Source organism: Drosophila innubila, assembly GCF_004354385.1.
Source record: "Drosophila innubila isolate TH190305 chromosome 3L unlocalized genomic scaffold, UK_Dinn_1.0 0_D_3L, whole genome shotgun sequence".
In the NCBI taxonomy this organism is placed as follows: domain Eukaryota; kingdom Metazoa; phylum Arthropoda; class Insecta; order Diptera; family Drosophilidae; genus Drosophila; species Drosophila innubila.
Window position 1 is genome coordinate 10,523,169 of NW_022995376.1, and position 18,628 is coordinate 10,541,796.

The window sequence follows — 18,628 nt, forward strand, 5'->3', positions numbered from 1 at the left end:
CGGTCTCCATGGGGCTTCAATCCATTGAAAGTAAAACTGCTACTAAACAAATTTCACTTTCCATTGCCTAATACATATTAATAATTTTATAACATCTTATTGCGATTGCTTATTGAATGTAAATTGAGTGACACTATCAGCCCAGAATAACTCAATTGATTAACTCAAATTTTAACACTCATTTATTACTCGATTATTTTTATTTAATTAACATTCAAATAAATATTCTAATCAGAATATTTGCCGCCGTAGTCAGCGCTGACCAAATTTCATATGTCACGCACACACACACATACGCGCATACTTGCCACAAAAGAGACTGTGATTGAGAGAGAGCGAAGAGCAAGAGCGCGAGAGTGAGAACCAATGGCCGCTCAACTGTGCAAATATTCTTGTTCTCAGTGGCCGTCCGCTTTAGTAGCGCATTTGGCAGCCCTCGAACAACAGCTCCAGTGGCGCAATTGGTTAGCGCACGGTACTTATAATCAGTACTCTGTGTATGAGCTATGCCGGGGTTGTGAGTTCGAGCCTCACCTGGAGCAGGTCGTTGTCGACAATTTTTTTTTCTTTTTTTCGCTTTTTTAAATTATTAGCGAGCTTTTTACGTGTTTTGCAGTCGTTTCTGCTATTTTAAGATAGTTATTTGAGCTAAAAACGATAGTTTTTACATTTGAATTGTGTATAAATATTTGCTTTTGGCTTAAAAGCTGCGCGGTCTTTGACCTTTGTTAAGAAATACTGTTGTGGTGTTCTTTATTAAGCAAATAATTAATTATTTATATATAATGCTTATATTTTATTAAATTTATTTAAAATAATTTTTTTAGAATTGGTTAGCAATAATATTATTTTGGGATTTATCTAGTTGTAGTGTTGTTTCTCTTTTTTAGTATATAATACTGTTTTCAATGAAAAGTTCGCTTCTCGTAGTGTATATAGTAAATTGTGAATAGGTTTGTCGATTCTGAAATTTTGCTTATAAACATTTCACAGAACTGTCAAAAATTATTCACCCAAAATCTCAAGTCGAACACATCAACATACTATATAAGAAATGAACACACATGGCCCATTGCTGCGCCGACAGCTACGTTTCTGGGACCAAAGGGAGGGAGGGGGTGTGGAGAGGGGCGGGGCAGACTGGTGGCAGCTTGAAGCAGCTGAGGTTGAGGCTGAACATGCCACCCAAACAAATCGAGTGGCAGCAGCAGAGTTTGTTTAAATTTCAACAATATCAACAGGGCCACTCCATGCCACACATCTAAGGGGCAAGCAGAAGTGGCAACAGCCAAACATGTTAATCATATGGCAATGGCAAAATATTGCTCGACAGATATCTGGAATTGGTTTTCGATTTGTTGTTGGTTTTGGCTTTGAGGTGCGGGTGTCGATAAGCGGCAATTAATCAATAATAAAATCAAACAATATCCGGGGCTAGTCGATTGAAAATTATGAACAGAAAGTCTGGAGTTAAAAATCTAAATCTACAAACAACATTTGGAAACGCCAAACAGATGCGGCCACAAGAAGGTGTTGAAAATGAGAGATGCCCCCTCTTTGTGCCACACTTGGCAAGCTGCAGTCATGTGGGCGTTGTGGCATTGTGGCAACTGTGGAGTGCCGACTGTTTGGAGTTAACTCAAAACTCAATAAAAATGAGGCAACAAAAGCGTAGCCAATAAAATGCTGCTCTTGCCGCTGAATTGTTTACAAAGATGCAACAGCAACAACAACAACAACAACAACAACAACGGTGACGATGACTTTCAAGACGAACTGAGCACTTAGCATATTTGGCGAGCAGCTGCAACATCGAGTTGCGTCTCGTCGATCGATGATTTCGCGGTGGTCCTCGTCATCCTATGGGCGTGTGGGCGCACACTTGCCCCAAGGGGCAGCCACAGATTCATGTGGGCAGCGGCGTGCGGAATTTTAAACAAATATTTATCCAAGCAAAAAGTCACAGGGCAGGCATAGGACTGAGAAACTGAGGAACTGAGGGGCATCATCATCAAGTTTCGATCTGAGATCGGGCCATCATTATGTGTTTACAGCTGTAATATTTGGGGCAACATTTATGCAAAATAAACAATCCATCTTTCTCTGTCTCTCTCTTTCGCGCATTTCTTTAGCCAAGTGGCTACACAAGGGATACACATGTATGTTGCCACTGCCACCCCTTTCATGCCCCATCATGCTGCTGTCTCGCTTTCGTTATGCTTTGCTTCGATATCGTTGAGCGAGGGCAGCAATTGATTTGGAACAGACCACCCAACATATCAGCTCACACGTACCGGAACGAGCCACTGCAACACCACCACCACCACCACCACCACCTCCTTCTCCTCCTCCTCCTCTTACTACTGCCTATGTTTCTACTCCTATCGCAACATGATCTTCGCCTCGTCTCGTCTTGATCTCATCTACATATCTGCAGGTTTTTAGCTGGTCGCTCGTCTGTCTCATCTGACACTCATGTTGCCAGCTTGTTCTGTTTCTTGTTCCCTATGTTGCATCGCTGTTTTGTTGTTGTTTTTGTTTTTGTTTTTGCTTTGTTTATTTATGAGCTGTCCGTCCCGTTTCCACCTCAATTGCTGCGTGGGCAACGCCATCCCAAAAAAGAAAAAAAAAGAAACAAAAAAGTGAGAATTGGGCCAATTAGTAGCATTAGTTCCTGCTCTCTCTCTCTTTCTCCTTATCTCTCTTTCTCTCCCGCCCTTGTGAAGCTGGCGGCATGTTTGTGTCTTTTAACACTAATTGCAACACGCTCAAGTGGTGGCACCACCGCGATCTCAAGTGCTTTGCCTGTCTAGGAAAAACCTGATATACTTTGAAATTTAAACTTAAACACATGCAATATAAGGATTTTCTCCCAAATCATATTCATTCATAAATTCGGAATATTAATCGAATGACACTTGTACAAAACACTCGTCTTACAAACGAATACTTTCGTTATAATGCAACATTTAATCGCATTTTGTTTTCAGATTAATTAAAAAACTGAATGTTGTCATATAAATTTGATTATTGTCCGATAACAAGTACATTGCCAGTTAATATGACTGTCGTTTGATATTAATCGTTTTGCACATTATTATATTTATTTTTTTTAACTTTTCACTTTTTTTTAAATTTTAATCAGTTAATCATTAATAAATGTTTAGAAAATAATTTAAAATGTACTACTGTAAACTAATGAAATATTTAATGAGAACTTTATATGAAAACCGCAATAAATTGATGTCATATTTTAATTAATTAAACATTAATAATTGGTTAAAAAGTAATTTAAAATGTAATGCTGCAAATTAATAAAATATTTGATGAGCTTTGGTCATATTGTCATATTTTAATCAGTTAATCATTAATAATTTATGTTGGCAAATTATTAAAATATTTGATGTGCATTTAATGCAAACATATAAATTATTTTAAGTTTTAGCCGTCAAGCATTAATAATTTTAATTTAATTTATTAATAATATTTAATGGCAATTTAATGGAATATTTAATGACCCAAAGCAAATAAATGTATTTCATATTTTAAGCAGTTAAACATAAATAGTTAGTTGCAAATAATTTATTTTAACATTAATGAAATATTTTATAAACAATCATTGCATTTTAAAATACAAAATACAAAACGCATATTTCTAAATTACAGATTTCTTATATGAAAAATGAACGTGCACTTTCAACTTTTGTGGTCTGTGATGACTGTACTTTAATCAACAGGTGTCACAGGCGACTGACGTGTCTGAAAAGCAGCCTTGACATGGCTTATCACATACATACATATGTAAATTTATATACACACTCAGACACACACACACATGTCACACAACATTAGCATTTGATGGCGTTGACAATGCCAAAGTCACGCCCATTTATTTAGATCTTGATCTGAGTTGCTGCTCGAGTGGAGATCACAGTTTGTTGCAACGCCTGTCCGACCACGCCCTCCTCTGCGGCAAACACCTCTCAATCATGGACCGCATCAATCAACAACGGTTGACGCATGCGCTTACGTCAATTTGCTGTGCGCAGTTGTCGAATTCGAACTCGAACTCAAACCCGAACTAGACATGTCAATGCTGCTTAATTACATGCAACAGCAGCAGCAACAACAGCAACTGTTGATTGCGGTAGCTGCAACAACAGCAACCACAAAAGTTCACAAAGTGCACGCAACACATCGACGACTGCAATTTTCCAATCCAAATTGAAATTTTTAAGAACGAGTGTGAATACGAATACCACAACGAATCCGAGTATGAGTATGAGTATGAATGTGAGTGTGAGTGCGAGCAATTGTATCTGCATTCGTTTTGCAACGTAGCGGAAAACGTGCCGCTGACAAAGCCACCGAAATACGGTAGCAACAACAACTATCCACAACAACAACTAGTAACAACAACAACAGCAACAACCACAATGTGCAATGTGCCATTGTTAATTGCATGACATAATCCACCGTTAATTCAAAAACGAAAACTCAATCGAAAAACAAAACAAAAACACAGAAACAGCAACTAATAAAAATAAATAGAAAATGGTCGAAAAGTAACGACTGTAATATACCCTAACTAGTAAAAATATGCTGCAGAACGCTACAGTAATTTAAAATTTATCTGAATATTAGGTAGAGTTTATGGACAAAAGAAAGGAATTCGAATTTCAAATAAAATTTAAAATTGTACTATATTAATCAAAGAACTAAAAAGAAAAAAATTCTTTGGAAGAAGAAAAAGTTGGTATCTGAACTATCCTAATAACAGTTCCAAAAATTTTTAAGAACATTATTTTTAGTCTTATTAGATAAGTACCTAGTAAAAATTAAACAAGGCAAGCTAAATAAACAAAATAAAAACTTCATAAAAAATAAGAAAAGGGGTAAAATATAGGTGTTTTAAAATTTCAAATTAATTTAATTTTTAAAAGCAATACCTTGAATACCTGAAAAAGAGAGATCGATTTTAAAAATAAAATTAAATCAAATAAAAATGTATTATTTATTATATTTAAAAAATGTGTAGTTGTTCTTTCTTTGCTTAGTATCTTATAATTAAATAAATTTTATTCAATAAAAATGTTGTAAGTCTTCTCTCAAATTCAGCATACCCTTTGCCATACCCTGTTAAAATCAAAGGCCGACAAATAGTAGCTAGTGCCAAAAATGGTTTTTATTGCCTGTCTGCATTTACGTCTGGTGTCTTTTAATTGCTTAACTATGCCCAACGGCAATTGTTAATAACAATTAGAAAAATTTGCATTTGCTATGATCAAAGCTAGGCTGGTCGATGGCCACACACCAGACAAAATAGCTGTAGATACAGATACAAATGTATCTAAAGATACAGATACAGAGATCACAAGATCTAGATCAAGATATTGACGGATAGCTAATTTGAGTGACTGTAACTGGTGATCTCTGAATTGCGATCGATGCTGGTGGCCCAAAAGCGAACGGACAAGCGATGGATACTCGATGGACACCCGTTTGTCGAGTTGACTACGAGTTTGAGTATGAGTATGAGTACGAGAATGAGTTGAAATACTCGTATCTTTTGTCTTTGATTTCAATTTAGCCACACGCCGCGTTTCAATTACGTGCGGCAAACTAACTGCATATATAGTCGATACTCGATATATGAATGTATTCATTCACTCGATGAGTGTATGAGTGTGTGAGTGTGTGAGTGAGTGTGTCTGGCACAGCTGACAAATGCCATGCATAAACAAATAAACGCGCTCGATTTCATTAGCACGCCAAAACTGCCAGCTGTGAAAATTGGAGCACAACGGATGCTTGCCTCATGTTGCCGCTGCCGCTGCCACTGATGATGCGGATATGAACGAGACGTCGACTAATGGGTTACAGGGAGGGAGGCGAGGGGAGTTATATGCATTCCGCACGCTCACGCGTCAATTGAGCGTCCAGTTAGCTGACCATTTGTGGCATTTCATGGGGCATTTATTTCGGGGGCACTACGAGTACATCTACAATCACATCTACATAATGGAGCGCTGTTTGCACAGATGTTCACTATTCGAAATTTCGACGTTACGTAAATTTGACAATAACGAGTGCGAGTACGAGTAACTGAGTGTAGTTGTGAATATATGTGTGTGTGTGTGTGTTTGTGTGTGAATTTCATTGAAATTCATTAGCTTGAAATTGAATGGAAATTTCATTGAGTGTCGAGGCGACAACTGATCTCTGTCCATGATCATCAGCTGCAAACTGCTGTTGCTGCCAGCTGCCAATAGGTGGCGCTCCTTGTTCAACAACACAAAGCTCGGCCATTGATTGATGCACAGCTGCAACTGTGGCAGTAAGTAGGTTGCCCCACCACACTCCCCACTCCCCACTCCCCACATTCCCTGTGCCGACTGTCTGCCTGTTTATGATGATGTTGTTGACGTTGATGCGCCACAGTCCCCAACTAGCAAAAACCGCACCCCACCTTTGCCCCCTCCCCACCCCAAGTTGCACCACAGCAGACCCCACCCAACTGGCTATTAACTGCAGTTGTCTGCTGCCTGGCAAACATGTGGAAGCTGGTCGCAGTTCACTTTGATCATATCTTCTCCTCCTCCTCCTCCCCCTTCTCTTCCCACCTCTCCAACTGGCTGCCTGCCTCCCTGTGGCTGCTCTGTTTGCTTTGGCACCGGCCAGTGGGTCACTTGACAGCCACTATGGGCATCGCATGCTCATTTAATGCAAAAAAAAAATTGGGTCAGATGTCACAAGTGAAGAAAAAAGGTGGGGGAAACAATTAGAGAAAAATTTAAAATAAAGAGATTGAGAAAAATATACAGAAATATATAAAGAAAAAAATATCGCAAAAAAAGAGATAGAGGAAACCAAAAAAATAATATAAATGCATAAGTTCAAATGCTGAAATGTAGAATAAATGCAGAGGCCAAACAATAATCATAATGACATTCCGAATGAAAATCGGTTGAGTTTTGATAAAGTTATGAAAGTTTAACGTTGGTCAGACCTTTGCCCTAGCAACTTAACAAGTCAAAATATTTGATCAATTTCCGTTGATTTTTGACAGAAAAATGAAATTATGACATATGGAGTTGATTAAAAGTGAAAACTTGAGATTTAAAATTTTGAATTTTCGAAATTCCAAAGGGGGGACCCTTAGCATCAAAACCGAAACTTGGATATGATAGTCGAAAAAATATAAAATATTATAAATTGATAAAATTTAAATGCAGAATGAATTAAGAGGCCAAACAATAATCAAAATGACATTCCGCTTAAAAATCGGTTAAGTTTTGATAAAGTTATGAAAGTTTAAAGTTAGTCAGACCTTTGACCTAGCAAATTTACAAGTCAAAATATTTGATCAATTCCCGTTGATTTTTGACAGAAAAATGAAAGGTCTAAGAATCAAGTTTAAAGTGTTGTTTAATACTAATTATGACATAAGGAGTTGATTAAAAGTGAAAACTTGAGATTTAAAATTTTGAATTTTCGAAATTTCAAAGGGGGGACCCTTAGCATCAAAACCGAAACTTGGCGATGATAGTCGAAAAAATATAAAATATTATAAATTGATAAAATTTAAATGCAGAATGAATTGAGAGGCCAAACAATAATCAAAATGACATTCCGCTTAAAAATCGGTTAAGTTTTGATAAAGTTATGAAAGTTTAAAGTTAGTCAGACCTTTGACCTAGCAAATTTACAAGTCAAAATATTTGATCAATTCCCGTTGATTTTTGACAGAAAAATGAAAGGTATAAGAATCAAGTTTAAAGTGTTGTTTTATACTAATTATGACATAAGGAGTTGATTAAAAGTGAAAACTTGAGATTTAAAATTTTGAATTTTCGAAATTTCAAAGGGGGGACCCTTAGCATTAAAATCGAACATTGGCGACGATAGTCGAAAAAATATGAAATATTTTAAATTGATAAAATTTAAATGCAGAATGAATTGAGAGGCCAAACAATAATCAAAATGACATTCCGCTTAAAAATCGGTTAAGTTTTGATAAAGTTATGAAAGTTTAAAGTTGGTCAGACCTTTGACCTAGCAACTTTACAAGTCAAAATATTTGATCAATTTCCCTTGATTTTTGACAGAAAAATGAAAGGTCTAAGAATCAAGTTTAAAGTGTTGTTTTATACTAATTATGACATAAGGAGTTGATTAAAAGTAAAAACTTGAGATTTAAAATTATGAATTTTCGAAATTCCAAAGGGGGGACCCTTAGCATCAAAACCGAAACTTGGCTATGATAGTCGAAAAAATATAAAATATTTTAAATTGATAAAATTTAAATGCAGAATGAATTGAGAGGCCAAACAATAATCAAAATGACATTCCGCTTAAAAATCGGTTAAGTTTTGATAAAGTTATGAAAGTTTGAAGTTGGTCAGACCTTGGACCTAGCTCTTTAAAAGTCAAAATTTTTGATCAATTTCCGTTGATTTTTGACAGAAAAATGAAAGTCCTCAGAATCAAGTTTAAAGTGTTGTTTTATACCAAATTACGCCACCTCATTCCACTGTACATTGCTTACATTTCATTTAATGCGCATCAAAGTCACATACACAAAAATGGAAATTATATTTTTTTATGCCCCGTTCCATCCGCAATCATCTCTTTCCATTGTCACGCTGCATAAACGTTAAATTTGCAGCAATTTGTGGAAAATTGGAAATATGCAACTTATTTTAGATTACTTATTACATTGCCAGGCATTTGGCCATTTGTCCATTTGGCAGACACTCAAGAACGCATCCGTAAATGTTTACGCTAATGGCGCACACGTACGACACGTGAAGCATTTACCCCGTTTACCCCATTTACTCACCCTCTACCCCTTGGTTAGCAGCATTTACCTCCCTCTCTGCCTAGCGTCCAGTAAGCGCCATTAAGGAGCGGCTTGTCTTGCTTAAAGGCTGCTACAAAATGCGCACATGCCGCATAAAAGTTTAATAACTTTTTGCACAGTAGCACGTACCATGACTCACACATACACACACACACACACACACACACCCACACTTTGAAAAGCAATCATGACATGTGGCTGAGACTGCGAAACCGAAACTGAAACTGAGGCCAAGTTGGAGGCGAAGACAGAGTTGGAGATAGAGAGGGAGACAGAGACAGAGACAGCGTTGCCGCGCCTCTCAAGCCACAGGCCACATGCCAAAAGCGCAGCCAAGCACTTGAGAAGCTGCCACTCCAGCAGCAGCAGCAGCAGCAACAACAACAACAGCAACAACAAGAGGCAAGCAACAGCCATCTGTCATAATCGTCAGGCGACTCACATCAAATTGTAACCTAATAATTCCCCATGGCCGCCCAGATGTTGTTGCACTGGTTGAACTGCTTGCCAACGCTGTTCTACTCCTTCTTCTTCTACATATTGTTGTTGCTGCTGCTGCTGCTGCTGCTGTTTGTTGCAGTGGCAATGGCCCTGCGTCGGCAACTCAATTAGTGCAGGCCTTAAATTACGCATACGCCGCGTTGTGTTTCTGTCAATGCGACATATGGCCAGACCAAAAGCCTGTTAAGAACTACAACAACCAGAAATCCACCCCTTACAGGGTATGTGTAAATTATGAATTATGCAGCAAGCTGAAAAGATGAGATTTCCCCGTGGACTTTTGAATGCTAAAACGTGTTTGCCATCAGTTAAGAGTAGAAATAGAGGCGGAAAATTTGGAATGAGAGATTGCTGCGAGATAAAATTGATAAAGTTGTCAGAGTTGTCAGCCCATCCCTTAGCACTTTTGCCCTCTCCTATGCTTTCTCAACCCACTCCACAGTCATTTGCTGGCGCACGTGCCTTAATTGTTTTGTTTATCTATTGTTGCGAAAAATGTAAAAATTTTCCATATTTTATATTAGTTTTTACACATATTTCTTGTTGTTGTTGTTGTTGTTGTTGTTATTGTTTTCTTTAAGTAGTTTAAGCAAAAACAAAAAAATTAAAAATCCATTTGGTTGTGCAAGTCAACGACAACGACAACGACAACATCAACGGCATTGCAATGTCATGTCTCACTGTAGATCTGTTTGTCTCTCTGTCAGTCAGTCAGTCTGTCAGTCATTCATTGCATCAGTCAGTCAGTCAATAATTGTGGCACACACCTGCCGCCGTCTGCTAGTTTTCATTGTGGTTGTTGTCGCTTCTCGTTTGTTGTCGCTGCCATTTCAACCCACGCCCCAAAACTGGCCGAGACTCGTCTCAATATGATCTCTCAGTCTCTCTCACTCTCTCCCTCGCTCTCTTACTCTTTCGTCAGCATCTTCAGCTTGCTAGCGCTTCTTCTACTTCCCCTTTTTCTTCTCTTCTCTGGCAGTTCGCATCACATTGCGGAAAACTGCATCGCACGTTCGTGTTCGCGTTCGTGTTTATGTTGTTTTGAAGGTTGCCTCAAAATCACAGCAACAACGACAACAACAAGAATTTAATTTATATAAAGAAAACATTGAGTTTCATTTGAGTACTTTTTTTCTCTTGATTTTTTTGTTGTTTATTTTTATTTGCACAAAATTTATGAGCGGGGCCAATTGGACAATTTGTCTTTGACAGTTGCCAGCGGAAGTTTCAGTGTCTCCAAACCTTGACTAAACTCAACCCAAATGTTGATTAACTTTACTAAATACCTGTATGTTTATTAAGATACCAGATCCCTGATAAATGCTCTTAATAAACTGCAAACTTTGCAGCTAATATTTTAAATACCATTTTAAGGCAGAAAGTATTTCTAATAAAATACTTGCATAACTTTATTTAGTCTCATTATAGAAGTATTGTCATTTTGTTTAATAGATAAATTGTTAAGTGTTCTGCATATATTTTAAGATTCTTGATCTTTAATTAAAATTTTTATAGCATTGATATATAAAAATTTCAGATTAGCTTCAACTATTTATCTAAAAAATTATGAAAAATTATGAGGCATAAAGTTTTTTTATTTACATTTCATTTTTAGTTATTTAAAATGAACTTAAAGCAGTCGACAGCAAAGTATTAAAGTAATTAAAATTAGATTAAGTACTTTCTAGACATTAAACATAAATCTGAAGATTTCTACTTTGAGTTCTGACGCTTTGTAAATTTTTTTCTAGACTTCAAGCTAATATCAGTTTGTTGAAGCTGATCTGATTTTTATAATTAATTTCTTGCTGAACTTAAATTAACTTTCAGTTAATATAATTTGCACTTTAGATGTGTTTACTAAACATTTTCAAATTTATAGCTTATCGAAACTGCCCATATTTCATATTTGAAAGTCTATCTATAGTTTGTAGTCCTTAATTGGCCACACGCCCATTACGGATACGATTCGTTGCGATTGGCAGTTTACAAGACACGCGTTCCAAGCATAAACGCCTTCAAATGGACTACAGGCTATCAAATAATTTCGGATGATGAACTTTGACTCTTGAGCTCATAAAAACTTCAAGAAATGGCGCATAACAGCAATAGAAACAAGTTTGCTAAATTCTGCGACATTTAACGCAACGAAAAGTGCAAATTAACGTTGGTAGCAGGACGAAGAGCGGAGTTGTTGGGAGGATTAGAGCATGGGTAAGGGGTAAGGAGGAGGCAGCAGCCGTCGCTTATGTACAAAATTTAACGAATCTGTCAACCTGCCGACTGGGCCAAGATTTATGAGACGCTGCTGCACTCGCGACTAGGTGCAGTTAACAAATTGTTCAAATATGGACTTCTATCGTGGCTCACACTGAACAAAATAAATGATTTAGTTAAATGATTTAAAATATATACAACATTTAAGAAAAATCCAAAAATGTTTTATTACAAAATATTAAGAAAATAATAAATAGAAACATAGAAATTAAGATAGCAAATACAGCTACAAAACAGATTATGGTAGCTTATGTTTTTCTTTTACATTTAAATCAAATAGGATCAAATTTACGACTTGCTAAAATATAATTTTAGGATCTACTTTTCCTATGTTGAATTAATGGGAATCTGGGAATCTGTAAAGTCTTAAATGGATAAATATCTACTATATTGTAATATAGAAAATTTACTGCTTCGATTTAAAATTTTAGAAGATCGACATCTTGGGTCTTTATCTATTCCATTTAAATTTTAACGGAGAGTTTTATTAAAATTTGTCAATTACTTCTATGCATTTTAAGTCAAAATATCTTTTTGTTACTTAACTGAGACATAAACTAAACATTAAAACAAAGGAGCCTAAATAATATCGTAAATATATTTTAGAAGGTCCTTAATTTGATCCACATTTATTGAAATATATACACTGCTAAACAGAATTATGATATTCTCTGCAAGCTTAAATAAAAAATGTTCTTAAATTTATAGGAGTTTTATTTACTCTTTATATAAATAAGGTATTGATTTTTCTCAGTGTACATCAATTTGGTGTCTGCTCTATGCTATGCGAGCGGGTGGAACTCCAGCACAAAAAACAAAACAATAAAAAAATCACTAAAAAAACCGAACAAAAATCATTTGAAATTTATGCGACGGGTTAAAATTAAATCGATAGCCGTGCTTAAATGTCGGCTAATGCAAAGCGGCAAATAGCAAACAAATATCAATACCGGAGCCGCCTGCCAACAACAGAGATAATTGCCAGCATGTTGTTGTTGTTGTTGTTGTGTTAGTTGTTGTTGCTGCAAGTTAAGGTTGAGTCACCTCGTTGGCTGAGCTTGTAAGCCACCTGTGCGCCTAGCATCGACGTCAGCTTAGCGCCAGTCTCCAGTCTACAGTCGCCAGCTTGTGGCTTGCACCTGCGCCAATCGCTACCCAGCTGCTGCTGCCCACTCTCTCTCTCTCTCGCTTGATCTCTAATCTCCATCTCTCTCGCTCGCTCTCGTCGTTCTTCCGTTACGCTGCTCAGCTGCCTTGTCAAAGCTTGTTTTAACTTTTTTTTGGCGCCGCTCTCTTTCTCGCACGCTCAGCTTCAACTTCGGCTTTAGCTATATTTTTAGCTATTGTTTTTTTTAGCTATTGCTTTTGTTTTTAGCAATTAGCCGTCGTCGTCGTCTTCGTCGCCGTCTTTGTCGTCGTTTTCTAATTAGTCCACGAGTTGGCAGCAACTTCGGCTCTGCTAACCTTTTCAATTGTTAGTCTTTTTTTCGACTGTTGTCTCTCTTCTCCTCTCTCCTTTTCCCCTTCCGCTCTTCGCTGACTTTGCGCAATTTCAATTTTAATTTTCAATTACAATTTCTTGTCGCCTGCGTGTCAGTTCCGTTGGCATTTCAATTGAGTTATTTACTAGATACCCAAACTGAATTCCTCTACCCTCCTCCTTCCCTCTTCGTATCGCTCTCTTTCTGCCACGTTTATGGCCTACAATTGCTCCAGTTTCGCCTTTGGTTCCACTTGCTATTTTTTTTATGGCCAGCGTTCGCTGTTGCTTGAAAATTAGCGTCTAATTTAAGTTTTATCTTTATGCACTCGTTACTAATTATTTATATTTAAGCCTCGACTGATTTGAATTGCTTTTTAAATGCGCTGCGAGTTTTATAATTGAAAGATTTGTTACGCGACTTATCAACACTGGTCTTTAAACACAATGCCAAACAATTTAGATATCCAAATGTGAAATTGAGTACGTATTTTATGTCTAGAATTATGTAATTACTTTGGTTGCCATGAAATTGATGTTACTGTTAGTTATTGCTGTAATTTCAATCGTATTGCTAAAATGAATTGTTAACTAATGGTTAAGTACAGGGCATTTATTTAAATGTTAGTCAAGGTATAACAAATTGGTTGTTAAACAGCCGATAATTATAGCTGCGGGTTTTTAAGAATTGATTTCTTAAGAAATTATATTAATATGGATCAGCTTTTACGACATTAAGATCAGTATCTAATTTGATCCATGTGGAGGAGAGTTGGGAAAAGAAAATTTAATAGAAAGTAAATTGTAAATCGAATTGCGACTATTTAAATAAGTATTTCTGAAGATGACTCTTCAGCTTTATTCTTAAGTTAACGTAAGCTGACTTTTAGCAAAACTTTAAAAATAAAGTAAGATCTTTAAATGTTTATCTGTCTAAGTCTTTATATAAATATGCGGACAATAAGTTCATTATATTTTAATGTTCGTATAAAATTACTGGAATATATTTTATTTTTAAATTCCTCACATAAAAATGAAATTGAACAATTTTGTTGTTGGCGATGATTCAATTACGGGCAGTTCCACAAATTAATTCATTAGCGTTATACAACACACACAAATTGCCAAAGGTGAGCGTTGACAAGCAACATGCGACATGCGACATTCGACATGCCACAAGTCACATTCGCTGCGTTTGATCATCGAATCAGGAGTAAATAACAAATTCAACATGATATACAGGTAATGTTGTACTCTGCATCCGTTTTAGGTGCAATGTCGGAAATTCAACTGAACATTTCTCATTGATAAGTTCCGAGGGGGGAGCAGCAAAAGATGCAGTCCGCACTTCGGGATCAATTAAAAAGGCGTATAAATTGTAAGTACGTTGTTCTCACTTTATCAATTTGGACAGCGCCGAGACGAGTGTGAGACTTTCATCCGCTACAGATACGCATTGAAAGCCAGAATAAAAAGAAAATCAGAAAAAAAAATTACAAAACCCAAGTGCAATTAATTTAAAGACTTGCAGATACTCTGTAAATACAATGTTCCTTAAGCTTTCACACAGACAGTATACGCAGGCAAAAGCTGCGCAGGCTTAAAGCTCTTTTCACCTAAGGCAGCCTTATGTTAAGCAAAAGCTCACTAATACATGCGCACCTAAAGACTGATACTGAACCGATCCCTCCTAGGGCAGCTATATGTTATAGTAATCCGACCAACAGCAAATTGATATTCTGTGAGATTGGTTAAGATATCTTAAAAATCACAACAAATCATCAAAATCGACAAAAACATCCATAGATATAAAATAAAATTATATCGCCGTCTCTCAATAGATTTTAATGAATCATATCTTAAACGACGCGTAATTAATGCAGCTATGTATACCCCAACTAGAGTGCATTGCAGGGTATAAAAAGCAAAACCAAAGCAGAAATTAAGTGTACGGCACTTGAAACTTGCATGCGGCCTGCCATATCAGGCCATAAAATGAGGAGCACGACAGCGGGAAAGGGTGGTACGACTAAGATAGAGGGGCAGAGGGGAAGAGGGGAGAGGTGGGGGGAGGTGGGTACTGCAATAAATTCATCACCTTAATTACAAGCACAAACAAAAACAGCAAACAGAAAGCGAATGCGAACGCATGTTAATAAAAACAAAACAAAAAGAGAGATAGCTAGAGAGAGAGAGAGAGAGAGGGGGGGAAAGAACATGCTCAAAGCGTGCAGCAGATAAGAACCTACGATCACTAATGGCAACAAAACCTTGGGGCATTCCACTCGGGGCACAGGGTGCGGAGCAGAAGACTCGGTGCAACCACCTGTTGGCTTGCTAGTAAATGGGGACAGGCCAATGAAATGAGAGGGAGTGAGAGGGCGAGAGAGAGAGAGAGAGTGGGGAAGGGAATGGGGTATACTCGTCGTACACACGTAACGCGACGACGTTACTGATAACAGGGAATGTCGTCTGCTGCGCTACGACGCCATGGACTCGGGTACACACAGTCGGGTATCACGATCTCTCTATGGCGTCTGCTGTTGACTTGAGGTTCGCACCGGTTTGGCTTTGGCCATCTGGCCAACTGATAAGCCGCAAACGAGCTGGTGCGGGCGTAATGCGTGGCCTGATAACAGGGCCCAACTCAAGGTGTGCGTGTGTGTGGTTGTGTGTGTGTGTTGAGTGCTTTGGCACCAACAATGCACCCAAAATGGGAAATGGAATGGAGGAACTACACGTATGAATCAAGTCAACTCTATTTTAAGTGTAAACTGATAAAAAATTATATATTGTTTACACACACGACGTCGTCGTCGTCATTTCATAGACGAAATTGAAAATTCCAATTGCTTTGCACCTGAATTCGGTGGTGCAGGGTGTTGTTGGGTGGTACAGGGTGCTAAGTACAAGATGTGCGGTGCTTTATGGTCGACATTAAGCGTCCAAGTGGGCACAGGTGTGTCGATCCATATTCATCTAGTTGTATTTATAAATTAGTCGTATCACAGTGGGAACGGGTGCACAACAACCACAACAACCGCAACAACTGTAACAACAAACACAACAAACGTGTCGTTTGCTTTTGAGTTTTAAACATTTGAATTTCTAATCTGTTTTTTATCTACAAACAGAGTGTTTTTTTTTTTTCCTGTTTTTAGTTTTTTTCGGGTCTCATTTTTGTCTGCGTCTTCGAAACTGGCTTTTTTGAGTGGGGCCGGTTTTGTCAACAGGTGTTTTGCACTAATCGAAAAGGTTTTTTTTTTCTATTTTGTTTTGTTTGATAGTCACTCCAATTAATTTATAGTCGTTTGCCATTCATTCACTTGGGACTTGGGACTTTGGGAGATTGCGTGGGAGAACCGGAAATAATATGTGCGTTTTTGATGGATTTGATTTCGTGTATTGTGTTCAGATTGCCTTAGGGAAGGGTTTCTGGAGTGCTATTTTTAAGTGGACATTTAATAGTCTATGTTTAGCTATTTAATTTAATAGTTAGAGTACTTGAGCAGCTTTAAATATGACAGGAAAATAGTGCAAAAAATTGTTAGAAGTTAAAAAAAGTAATATTTATAACTTATACTTGTGTTTATTAATTATAACTTAATGATGTGAATTATTGGGAAATAGAAGAGTTAAGTGTATAATATCCAATTTTAAAATTTGAATAAGCACTTTACATTTATATATGTTTTTTGGTATTTCTTGAGAATTTAAATAACTTTGAACTAAGTAAAGAATATCTTCCATTCTAGAAATTTCTGTAGTTTTATTTATTAATCTTAATACAATTATATTATTATAAATCAGACTGCAGAAAATATATCCAAATTTGCAATATAATTTATTTAACTTTATATAAATAAAATCAATTTAATTTAAATTTTAAACACACACAATACATTATTTTACTTTATTTAATTCATTATTGTGTGCAAAATAAATAACGTATTTTGTTATCGTCCAACTCAATTTAAAAGCTTTAAATTTAATTTCAAATTGTAAATGACTTTTATTTCATTTCAATAAATAAATAAAGTCTTTAATGTTTATTTAAAGCGTGGCCTTTACACGTAATTAACAATATCTTTGCTGTCTTGAATAATTCGTTTGAGATCCATCGAATGAATTCAAGTCCATTGACTATTTGACTGACGCTGACTGACAGCCGCGTTTGACAACATGAAGTCAATGGACGTTGTTGTACAACAAGTTGTTAACAGTTGTTGTTATTGTTATGACTTGGTTTTTTTTTTGTGTTACAAAGTTGCCGCTAACCGTTTGCTATGTGTATGTGTGTATGTGTGTGCTTGTGCATATATTTGTTATAGTTATAGTTGGTGTTGTCGCAGTTACATATTCATTTGGTGGCAACATTTTTCGCTGGCAGCTGGCAAATGCACAAAAAAATGTTTAAAAAATATGTGTATATAAAAAAAAAATGGCTGTAAATATAAAAGTTAGTTTTAAGGTTTGTTAACGTTAATGTGTTAAACACGTCTTGGCCATTAAGCGAGCACACACACACACACAGACACACAGAAAGAGTCTTGGGCACACATGACGTATGCGTTATGACAATGCCAATGGCCAAAATGAATATTGTTGTGGCTCTTTTTATTGTTTTGGCCAAAGCGTTGGCATCGTTGTCTTCGTCTTGGCATCTTGGCCCATTCAAATGACTTGCACACCTGTTGGGCGCGCTGTTGGCCATGGCCAAAGCGCTGTTTATACGAATTTTACAGTTTCTATGCCATTCAAATTGGCACATGTGTGTTTTTTGTGGCCCTCTCAAGCTGTTTACCAGCAGCTGACAGCATTTTTCACAGAGAGCGAGTGAGAGAGAGAGAGAGAGAGATGGAGAGTGAGAGGGGAAACGCTGATGATGACATAAAATGGAACAAATGGCCTATGAACGGCACAAATTAAGGCAATGCAAACAGAAATCCAATTGGAAAACAAAAGACTCAACACAACCAACAAAACACAACATTTGTCGGCTACACGCCAATGCCACCACCCCCTGTAACACCCCTCGACCCTCTCTTACCCCTGGTCGAAGAGTCTGTCATCTGCTTTCTAACTCGTGTTAAATTTATTCAAAACCTCTTGACTCTCTGCTGACACAAAGACCAGACCAAGTCACCCCAGTTGGCCAAGGGGTGTGTCGCTAAGTGCTTGAGTATATGAGTACTCATATATATGTGTGTGTGTGAGTGTTGTTCCCTTCTCTTCTCCTGCTCTTTGACAATTTTGATCCCTTTTGTGAAGTGTTTTTTGGCCGTCTGATGTTATTATTACATTTGTTTGTTGCCCATTTGTCGCCTCCCCGATTGGCGAACAAATTGCCAGCTATGAGTTCATAAATCCGCGAACAATTAGATGTGCCACGCCCTCAGCCACCTGGCAATTCGAAATTCCCAATTGCCCTGCACACCTGTTAAATCTATGATCGATTATGCTCGTATGATCGAAATTTTATTGTGATTGCCAGATACATATATCCA

At 37.1% G+C, this 18,628-nt stretch overlaps 1 non-coding gene across 1 annotated transcript; it reads left to right on the forward strand.

Annotated features, from left to right (window-relative positions):
* Nucleotides 1–446: 446 nt before the first annotated feature.
* Nucleotides 447–542, forward strand: Trnai-uau. Its single transcript has 2 exons — nucleotides 447–484; nucleotides 507–542. It is a non-coding gene; the product is annotated as a tRNA-Ile (tRNA).
* Nucleotides 543–18,628: the final 18,086 nt, after the last annotated feature.